This window comes from Lepidochelys olivacea (genome assembly GCF_965140295.1).
Source record: "Lepidochelys olivacea isolate rLepOli2 genome assembly, chromosome: 2".
Classification (NCBI taxonomy): domain Eukaryota; kingdom Metazoa; phylum Chordata; order Testudines; family Cheloniidae; genus Lepidochelys; species Lepidochelys olivacea.
Genome location: NC_140412.1, coordinates 205,650,746 through 205,661,997, shown reverse-complemented (window position 1 = coordinate 205,661,997; position 11,252 = coordinate 205,650,746). Strand labels below are relative to the sequence as shown.

General features: G+C 45.6%; 1 protein-coding gene across 1 annotated transcript in view; it reads right to left on the bottom strand.

The window, feature by feature from the left end:
• Positions 1-11,252, bottom strand: part of ANKRD28 (ankyrin repeat domain 28) — a 227,539-nt gene that overhangs the window by 175,112 nt on the left and 41,175 nt on the right. The window lies entirely within an intron of this gene.

Sequence of the window (11,252 nt, the reverse complement as noted above, 5' to 3'; positions counted from 1 at the left end):
TTTTACATCGTAAGGTCTTCAGGGCAATGGGCATGCCTACTGTTTCATTAACTTCATTTCTGGATACTCAGTGAATATATAAATTATAATTTTTGAAAATGAATATTTTAGCAGTGGGATGGGAAAGTGATCTAGGAGAATTAAGAGAAAATGGGCATAAGCGGTGTTTTAATTAAGTAATTTTGCATTTTGCTGACAGTAGCTCTGCATTCATACTTACGAAAGCATATTTTCTTACATGCCAATTCCTTACGCTCTATAAAGCCTTCAGTTCATAAAGAGAGCACTAAAATGCATCAGCATGCTGATCTAACGGTAATGTTCTGCACTCATGGTCAAGAGATAAATTTGACTCAGTCTTAATTTGTTTTTCCAGGCTAGCAGGAGAGGTGAACCAGCACACACGGCTTGTTTACACAAGTTTAGTCTGTACTAACTCACATTAATGCAGATTGAAAATGCTTGCATATGCATGATGCAAACCAGGGGTGGGCAAACTTTTTCACCCGAGGGCCACACATGGGTGGGGAAATTGTATGTGGGGCCATGAATGTAGGACTGGGGCACAAGGTTGGGGTGCGGGAGGGCGTGCAGGAACAGGCTCAGGGCAAGGGGTGCAGGAGGGGGCTCCAGGCAGGGGTTTGGGGTGCAGGAGGCGTGTGGAGTGCGGGAGGGGGCTCAGGGCAGACGGCTGATCATGTGCCCACAATGCTGCTGTGCACTACTTGACACAGAGTCAAGATACAGGTCCACGTATGCAGGGGCCTCATATGGAGCCGGGCATGGCTGATCACATACGTACATGGGCCATGTGGCCCAACAGCCGCAGGCACGTGTGAGCCATGGTGAGCAGGTGGGCCTTTATGTGGGAGATTAAGTCCGCCATGGCCTGAAACCATGCCTCTGGAAGAAAGGCCCTGGTTCACATGGAGTCAAGAACTGCCCCGATAAACTGTCGTATTGGCGTTAACATGGACTTTATGTTTATCAACAGGACCAGGCTCAGACAGGAGGAGCAAAACAGATCAAGGCTTATTTGCACCCACTTTGGAGACCTGTCCTTGATGATCCAGTCGTCAAGATACGGGAACAGGTGGACCCCGCACTGCCTGAGGTAAGCCACTACTGGAGCCATGCACTTGGTGTGCTGACGATAGGCCAAAAGGGAGCACCATGAACTGGAAATGGTGCCCTCCCCCTGTAAAACAAAGGAAATGCCTGTGTCCCAGGAATATGGGAATAAGCATCCTTCAAGTCGAGAGCGGTGTACCAGTCTCCTGGATCCAGGGAAGGAACAAAGGCCAGGGAAACCATGCAGAACCTCAATTTCTTGAGAGACTTGTTGAGGCGATACAGGTCCAAGATGAGTCTTGGGCCCCCTTTGGCTTTCAGAATTAGGAAATAACGGCAGTAGAAACCTCTTCTGTGCATGTCCCAAGGAACCTCTTGCACCTCCCCAGACACAGGAGCTTTTCGACCTGCTGAACAAGGAGTTGCTCGTGAGAGGGGCCCCTGAAGAGGGACGGGCGGCCATGAACTGTAGGTATAGCACCGGGATACTATATCCAGACCCAGCGGTCCGAGGTTACCCTTTACCAGGCCAAACGGAAAAGTTAAAGGCGGTCCAGGAAGGGGTGGAAAGGATTCTGGGAACTGGGACATCGTTCCCAGGCACACCTTCAAAACAAACGTTTCTGGCCCCCAAGGTGTTTAGAGGGCCCAGGCTGCGCAGGCAAGCGGGAAGAAGAAGGGCGACACCAGCTGAAGCTACTGCCCCTTCTTCTTACAGAACCCTGGCAGGGCTGTTTAGGCCTTGGCGGCGGGGGCGCCCAGAAAGGCTTCTGAGCAGGCTGCAGCGTATGTATGCCCAACAAACAAAGGGTGGCCTTTGTATCCTTCACCCCATGCAGCCTGGTGTCAGTCTGCCTGAAGAGACCAACCCTGTCAAAGGGGAGGTCTGGGACTGAAGACCATCTCCTGCGAGAGGCTCTACTCATTTGTAGCCATGAGTTACGTCTCATCACCACTGAGACCGAGCCGCAGTCTGCTGTATCCCAGGCCATTTGTGGAGAGCACCTGGCTGCCGCTGTGCCTTCTTCAACCAGGGTGCCAAACTCCTGGGCTAATCCCTATGGGAGGGACTCCTGAAACTTGCAGACCGTATCCCGTAAGTTAAAGTTGTACCTGCCCAGGAGGTCATGATGGTTTGCCACCCAGAATTGTAGGCTGGAGGTCAAATACATTTTTCTCCCACAGAGATCCAGTCTTTTGGCCTCTTTATTCTTGGGAGTAGGGGAGGACTGGAGTGGTTTGTCCTTTTCATTGGCCGCAGAGACGACCAACGACGCCGGGAGTGGGTGGGTGTATAAATACTCCAACCCTTTACCTGGGACAAAGTATTACTTCTCTACCCTCTTGGAAGTGGGAGGGATAGACGAGAGAGTTTGCCACAGGACCTTGGCAATGTTTAAGACCCCTTCGTGGACTGGCAAAGCGACACAGGCTGGGTGGAAGTGGAGAGGACATTGAACTATGAGTTAGTCTGCTCAGCCATCTCCAAGCCCAGATTGTCCGCAACTCTCTAGAGCAGAGCCTAATGCTCCTTGAAGTCAGCGGGCAGACTAGCTCTTAGGTACCACCTCCTCAACCCTTGCCTCTGAGCAATTGGCATGCACCGAGCCCGGTGCCATTGGTATCACCAGTTCTGCTGGCACAGCCAGTGCCGTCTGCTGTTGCTCTGAGACGGCCGCTGAAGATCGCTGGGAAGGGGACATACCATGACCATCATTCCCCATGAGTCCCAATAAGGCCCCTGGGCTGGCCACTGTCCTTGGTGCCATTGCTGCGATGTTGCGGCCGATGAGGTGTCAGGGCCACAATTACGTCGATGGGATCTGGACGAGGGGCTAAACCAGGTCTCTGTGCTAGAGGAATCCCCTTCCGGCGACCACAGAGGAGTCGATGATGCCCACGTGTGTCTGTTGACAGTCGCCGGAAACCGGGGACGAGAGCGGGATGATTGGTGCAGTACCGGGGCAAACGGTAGCAATGTCTTGGAGACCGTAGCCTGGACGGGGATCATCCCCACGTGGCAGGCAATAGGGAATGGCAATACGATGTAGAGCAGTCGGAAGGCGAGCGGTGCCGGTAGTACAGAGACCGACATTGATCTCTAGGCGAACCTCGCCTGGGTAGCAGTGACTGCGGTGCCAGCGACCATGGGGGTAAGCACCAGAGGCTCTGGGGTGCGGTTCTGGGTATTTTCGACACTGGGGTGGGGAGCACTATTTTGTCTCAGAGGATCGACTTCGCTCCACTACCCCCCTAAGGTTGCAGTGGCTGTCTTGCCTTTCTGGGGAGCCTTCACTGCTTCCTGCTGCGCAGATGGTGATGGTGGAGGTCTCTGCTCTCTTTGCACCAGGGAGGCCCGGGCAGGTGCCAGTGCAGATGGTGGCGCTTGGGTCCTAAACCGTTCCCCTGAGTCAGTGATGGACCTTTCAAGTGACCCAGAGTTTCAGCCGGAGAGGCGCGCACTCACGGCTCTGGGATGGCCGGGCAGGCCGAACCAGGGCCCTTGCCCAAAGGCCCTTGGGCCTTTTTGCCTGGTGCCGGGGAGCTGTGCTTCCAGGCCTTCTTCTTAGGCTCTGGGGAAATGGATCAGTGCTGAGCAGAGCCCAGTGCTGGGGGTGCACTACACACTGATGCCAAAGTACTTGCCAATTCCTGGCAGGAGTGCTCAGACACTGGGCAAAGGGCAGACTCCATGAGCAGAGCTTGAAGTCTAATATCCAGCTCTTTCTGAGCTTGTGGCCAGAAGTTCTTACACATATGGCACTTCTCCCTAACATGCAATTCACCCTAGCACTTGAGACAGCTGCTGTGGGGATTGCTAACAGGCATAGGCCTGTTACAATCCATTCAAGGTTTGAACCCAGGGGACTGAGGAATGCCCGGCCTGGGGCAAAGTCCCACTGGGGACTATATCTAACTAGAAAGAACAATGAAAACTATTTACAAAGCCCAAAGAGCTCTTAACGAGGCGAGAATAGCTAAACCACTTGCGAAGCAATGGAGAGAGGCGCTCCAACTAACCACCATGTGCAGTAAGAAGGAACTGAGAGGGCATAGGTAGGCGGCGCCCAATATACCACGCCGAGAGCGCCACAGCCGTCCTTACGGATACCGTTAAGGCAAAAGTCTCCGACAACCATGCAGGTGGGAGCGTGTACACCTACAATAAAAAGAAAAGGAGGACTTGTGGCACCTTAGAGACTAACCAATTTATTAGAGCATAAGCTTTCGTGAGCTACAGCTCACTTCCTCAGATGCATACAGACTAACACGGCTGCTACTCTGAAACCTGTCATTACACCTACAATGGAATCGACATGCGCAAGCACTTGAAGAGGAAATATAGGATTTTTTAAATATTCACACACACACTAATTTATCAGCGTGTTCTCTGAAACAATTTCATTATTAAAAATGCAAACTCCATAGCCAACATTACAACTATGCTTCCATTATAATCCCCATTTTCACTCATTCAAATTCCTCAAGAATTTTCTTTTGAGCAGAGTATTTTTATGTTTAGTCTTAGCGTGGGTTTTTGTTGTTTTTAAATAAGCTTGATCTAAACCCGTACTGCCATTTTTGAACAACATGATATGGATGGTAGGGGACAGAGAATGTTCCCCACTTTGCCTTAAGAACTTTTGCACACTGGATTTCTATTGATATTATTTCTAAAGATTTTGAAACTTCTTACTCTCCAGTTTCTTCACCACCACTATCTCTTTTTCCAGTATCAAGGTTGGGTAGGGTCGAGAGGTTATAAGCAGATTCCATCCACATCTGTTTTGAGCCTGTTGTGATGTTGCCTACCTAGATGGTTTTCGCAAAAAGAAAAGGAGTACTTGTGGCACCTTAGAGACTAACCAATTTATCTGAGCATGAGCTTTCGTGAGCTACAGCTCACCGATGAAGTGAGCTGTAGCTCACGAAAGCTCATCCTCAAATAAAATTGGTTAGTCTCTAAGGTGCCACAAGTACTCCTTTTCTTTTTGCGAATACAGACTAACATGGCTGTTACTCTGAAACCTGTCTAGATGGTTTTATATACCATGTTATACCACAGTTTCCTTGGACGCCCATGCCTCTCTTTCCATACAGAAGAATTTCAGGCAGTTGGGGGGTCATTGTAGCAAAATGGCCAAATCACTGTAGTTCACACCTTTAAATGGCTGTAGCCATCCACTGCACTTTCAGTCAACTACAGATGTCATTTCTGTCCATCTAGTTTTTTCACATATACGATACCACACAGACACCTCACTTCAGGTGTTTACAGCTTTTGCTCCAGACATGGTCTGTACCCATATTTTACAACCATAAAGTTATGTGCGTACATTGAACATTCCATATAGTCTGGTTTTAGTTGTCACAGACACGGATTTAAGATTCCAAAAATATTTTTATTCACGCACGCAAATATTCTGCTGGCAGTAGCTATCCGCTTGTTGATGTCTTCTTTATAGCAGTTGTCATTTTACGATAGAACCAAGGTAGCAGAAACAGTTTACTTGTTTGATGCCTAGGCAATAATTACTAGTTTAGCCTGTTTCTTGATTTTTGATGTTTACTAGCAAAGAAGTCATCTGACTTTCTGAAAAAGCCCTCTTGCTTTACTTTTTGTTGAAAGCATCATTCCAGCTCTTCACCATCTCTCTCAAGCCAGTCTTTCTTAGCCTTTGAAACTATTCTTTTTCATTCCTCACTGAGCTGTCCGTATTTGTTTCCACTCAAAACAATCTTTAGCTTTCAAATGTTCTGGATAGTCTTCCTGTCTTCTTGATAGGTTTTCAATTTCTGGTGTCACCCAGTCTTTCCTTTTTGCATATAACCTCATCCCTAAAACTTACTTGCTCCTGGCATGAATATATCCTTCACTTGTGCCCAGAGTTGTTCTACTGTTTTGTCCCCCTCTTGGGCCTAGAAGACACAACAGCCACCAATGATGTTCTCAACAGTCACCACAGTGTCTGTATTTTCAAAGCTTCAACACTATACCCCCCACACACAAATTTTAATGTATTAAGTCTGATCTTGACTGCAGTGATCTATGCCCAACTGTCAAGCCAGATCAAGCTTCCGTAGAAGCTGCAGTCTAGTACACTTGTAGCACAATGTCAGAAAATAAGATGAAGTCAACCATGTTTTTTGGTAGTACCATCATTAGAAATCCATGCTTCTTTATTAACTCATCTGTGTTGAAATATTGTGTTCATTATAAACAATCTACAGCCTCGGTCATTTCTTAATCCTACTCCTTCTGTCCCCATGATGTTCTCCCAGTCTGTATTAGCACACCTACTCTTGGTATTAAAGTCTCCCATCTCTACAAGGGGTTTATGAAATCTCTGATTGAATTCCATTGTAAAGTTGGTTTATGATACTGTCTTCTGTATTGTTGCAAGTATATATATTTCTACGATGGCTACAAGCCATGTTTCCCTTCTCTTTCCTTTGGTTTAATGTTCACTGTGTGTGACCTATATCTTTTCAAAGAACTGAAACTTTTTCTGACAGCATGAAGTCAATTCCTCCTCTGTGGGCATTGTCTGTCCTTCCAGCATAAATGCTTTTATGTTACTTCATGGAAAGTTTGCTCCAATTTAAAATATATATATATATTTTAAATAAATGTTTACAATTATTTTCCTTGTAAGAAAGCGTAGGAGAGATGTAAACAATCCTTGTCTTGATAACTCCTCTATCCTGCAGATTTCCATGAATTTTAAAGGAGTGATTCCACAGATTTCTACTTCTAGAAATTTCTATCAGTGATATATTTCGCAATGCAAGTGTACAGTGCACAAAGCCAGTATTGCATCATAACAGACATCATGTGCCATCACTTTGAAGAAAGTAAGTTTGGTCAAAATTATGTGTTGCTAATTAAAAGTAGCAGTACACACTTTTGTCACTTGGTGGCACCAAACCAAAGAAAACCAAATATTTGAGAAAGAAACCACAAAATCCATTTGTGAACATCCTGCTACCCTCTGTAATTTAAATATAATTGGACATAACTCTTTCTAGTCATTGCACAAATATCAACAGATAGACGCTTAAAGATTTAATGTTACTGAATTTCTGCAGGAAAAGGTACATGAGATACAAGGGTCAAGTTTACTTACAGATCAACTCTGATCTTCCCTCATATTGGCTTTCAGTTTCATCTGCCTCCAACATAAGCAGCACTCTAAGTAAAAAACCTTTAAAATCACCTTTACAGATTATAAGGCAAATGACAAAAGAGAAAAGAGCAGCCTCTCATACGGATATATCCAATATGCTGAAACAGTCTTGATTCTACCTTTAACACATTTATTTGTCTGAAAGGATTCCAAATAGATCAAAATAGTTCTGTGCATTCTGAAGTTTACAGATGGGGATCTGAGGCAGAGGCTAAGTGACTTGGCAATTAGGAAGATACCAGATCTTTATAAACAAAACACATTTTGTTTACTGTCTTGCTTCGTTCTTACTTCATTGCCTTTATGATTTTAAGAAAGCTATTTCAAGAGCTGCTGGAGCTAGAAACCTGTGCTGTATGCCATTTGAAAGATTGCCAACAGTACAACAATCTCTAACTTTAGCTGTTCAAGAAATATCAGCTGCTGAAATTCTGTTGGAATTGAAGTGTTTAATAATAAAAAAAAAAAAAGAAAAGAAAAAGCCAAAGGGTAATAAGGATATTTCAAAATTAAATCTTTCATGATCTCAGAGGTCTAGAAACACTTTGGCAGAGCAGTACCAATACCCGAAGTCCCAGTATGTTTTTCTAAACACTGGTCTTGTAAGAGTAAGATAGAATTCCCCAAGCAGACAAAAATAAAACTGGAGCCCAGTTAATTATCTTCAGTTTTGTACTAAATGGAGTATATGCAGCAAACAGTCCCATAGTTAAGTAGTATTATTGTTGATCCACATCATGTTCCTTTAACAATTCTGCCCAACTACATGATAATAAATTTACCATTCCCAGTTCTGCAATATATCTATTTCAACTTCTATTAAAGTATCTCTCTACCATTTCCCTAGAATTGTTCTCTGCATTACCCATCAAATGCAATTCCATGTATTCTAATCATTTGATTGTAAAGGTAGTTTTACAGTCAGTGACAATGAGAACTCCCAACCTCCAGTAAATTATTTCTAGCTGTTAACTTTCCAAATAATATAGTATTGAATTTCTTACACGTCTGTTCAATCACTACATCCATGAAATGTATGACAGTGTTACTAAAGCAGGAAGAAAATGTAATAGCAAAGTGTATTAAATGTGAACTGCAATTTATTTATTGTTTTAAATAAATTTGTTCTACTCTAGCTAGAAAAGATAACAGAATTGTTAGCCATATGACATACCTAAATATAATCCTATATGCGTACACAGTCATCCTGTCATGCAATCCATGAAATAAAGTTTTTTCTGTAACCATGTGACAAACGCCTTTATTTTGCATCACCACCTGCACTCTGCCCAATCTCTGCCAGAGCTACTTCTAGCATTCTAAATTACCTGTTGAAATAAATAAATTAAAAACTGTCAAATATTTTTCATCCCTCAAGTGTCAAACACACAAAACCAGGAACTGAAACTTCCACTTGCTATATTAAATCCTGACGCAGTGACACTTAAGGTTTGATATCACAAATTATAACAAGCTCTTCATCAAAGCTATGCTAATAAAACCTTTACAGCACAGCACATATGTACTGTCTAAAGACATACATAATATTATAATATATAAACTCTAACGTAAGGTGCCTTTTTATCAGATTTGTTAACTATATACATGCTTTCAGAAGTCTGTGCAATTAATGTAATATGAAGTAAACACTTTTGTATACAGGTTTTGAATGGGTATGGGGGAATAGCAAATTAGTTAAAAAGTGTGTTTATGCATATTTGCACAATTATGTCTCCAACACTAACTTAAAATTATTTTTTGGAAAAATAATATTGAAATATTATAGGCCAGTGGTTCTCAACTGGGAGTCCGAGGCCCCCTGAGGGTCTGCAAGCCCTTTCAAAGGGACTGCAGGCCCCACAGCTGAAACCCAGAGCCCAAACGCCAGCGACCCGTGCGGGGAAAAAAAGCCAGGAGCCACGGTTCCAAAGCCCTGATCCTCAGCGCTCCCCGCAGGCTGAAGCCAGGAGCGGGCTGAAACTCCCAGGGTCAGTGCCCCACATGGGGCTGAAGCTGGGAACGGCAGAGCTGAATCCCGAGCCCCAGTGCTCCTTATAGATTCATAGATATTTAGGTCAGAAGGGACCATTATGATCATCTAGTCCGACCTCCTGCACAACGCAGGCCACAGAATTTCACCCACCACTCCTAAAAAAGACCTCACACCTATATCTGTGCTATTGAAGTCCTCAAATTGTAGTTTGAAGACCTCAAGGAGCAGAGAATCCTCCAGCAAGTGACCCGTACCCCATGCTACAGAGGAAGGCGAAAAACCTCCAGGGCCTTCCAATCTGCCCTGGAGGAAAATTCCTTCCCAACCCCAAATATGGCGATCAGCTAAACCCTGAGCATATGGGCAAGATTCATCAGCCAGATACTACAGAAAATTCTTTCCCGGGTAACTTGGATCTTACCCCATCTAAAAACCCATCACAGTCCATTGGGCCTATTTACCATGAATATTTAATTACCAAAACCATGTTATCCCATCATACCATCTCCTCCATAAACTTATCGAGTTTAATCTTAAAGCAAGATAGATCTTTTGCCCCCACTACTTCCCTCGGAAGGCTATTCCAAAACTTCACTCCTCTGATGGTTAGAAACCTTCGTCTAATTTCTAATCTAAATTTCCTAGTGGCCAGTTTATATCCATTTGTTCTTGTGTCCACATTGGTACTGAGTTTAAATAATTCCTCTCCCTCTCTGGTATTTATCCCTCTGATATATTTAGAGAGAGCAATCATATCTCCCCTCAACCTTCTTTTAGTTAGGCTAAACAAGCCAAGCTCCCTGAGTCTCCTTTCATAAGACAAGTTTTCCATTCCTCGGATCATCCTAGTAGCCCTTCTCTGTACCTGTTCCAGTTTGAATTCATCCTTCTTAAACATGGGAGACCAGAACTGCACGCAGTATTCCAGGTGAGGTCTCACCAGTGCCTTATATAACGGTACTAAAACCTCCTTATCCCTACTGGAAATACCTCTCCTGATGCATCCCAAGACGACATTAGCTTTTTTCACAGCCATATCACATTGGCAGCTCATAGTCATCCTATGATCAACCAATACTCCAAGGTCCTTTTCCTCCTCCGTTACTTCTAGTTGATGCGTCCCTAGCTTATAACTAAAATTCTTGTTATTAATCCCTAAATGCATGACCTTACACTTCTCACTATTATAGGGCAGAAGCCCTGAGCCCATGGGCGGAGTTGGGGGGGGGGGTATGGAGGCACTGCCCCCTCCAAACTGCAGTGCAAGAGTAGGGCAGTCCCGGGGGCAGATCTACCCCCCCACCCTCAACACACACACACACACCCCCACCCCTCCTTCTCTCCCCACTCCCTGGCCAGCTTGGAGGTGGGAAGCCGGAGCTGGGAAGTACAGGGCAGCTACTGCTCTGGCTGGTGCCATGAAACAGACAGCTGCTGCATTCCCTTGTCTCCTGCTGCTGCCCGAGATTGAAACTGCTCCTCAGCTCCCAGCCCGCTTTGCTTATGCAGCCACTGAGAGCTGCCGGGGTGTGGGGACCCAGTTCATGGTTCGCAGAGCCCTCGGGGAACAGTGACTGCAGGGGAGCCCTCCCAGCGCAAAGCCCCTATCTACTCCTCACCCTGAGCTACCCCCTCCCTGCACCCCCAGGAGGGATGTAAATATTGTTTAAAAAGTTAAATGTTTAAATCGGGGTGGGCAAACTACAGCCCACCAACCGTTTTAAGCCAACCCTTGAGCCCCCTCTGAGGAGTGAGGTCTGGGGCTTCCCCCGCTCTAGTGCTCCAGATGAGGAGCAGGCTGGGGTGCCGCTCCCAGAAGCAGCAGCATGGCCCATCTCCAGCTCCTATGTGTAGGGGCAGCCAGGGGGCTCCCCTCTGCACGCCACTCCCGCAGTTCTCATTGGCTGGGAAGTGTGGCCAATGGGAGCTGCAGGGGCAGTACCTGCAGACCAGGCAGCACGCAGAGCTGCCTGGACACGGCTCAGCATAGGATCTGGAGT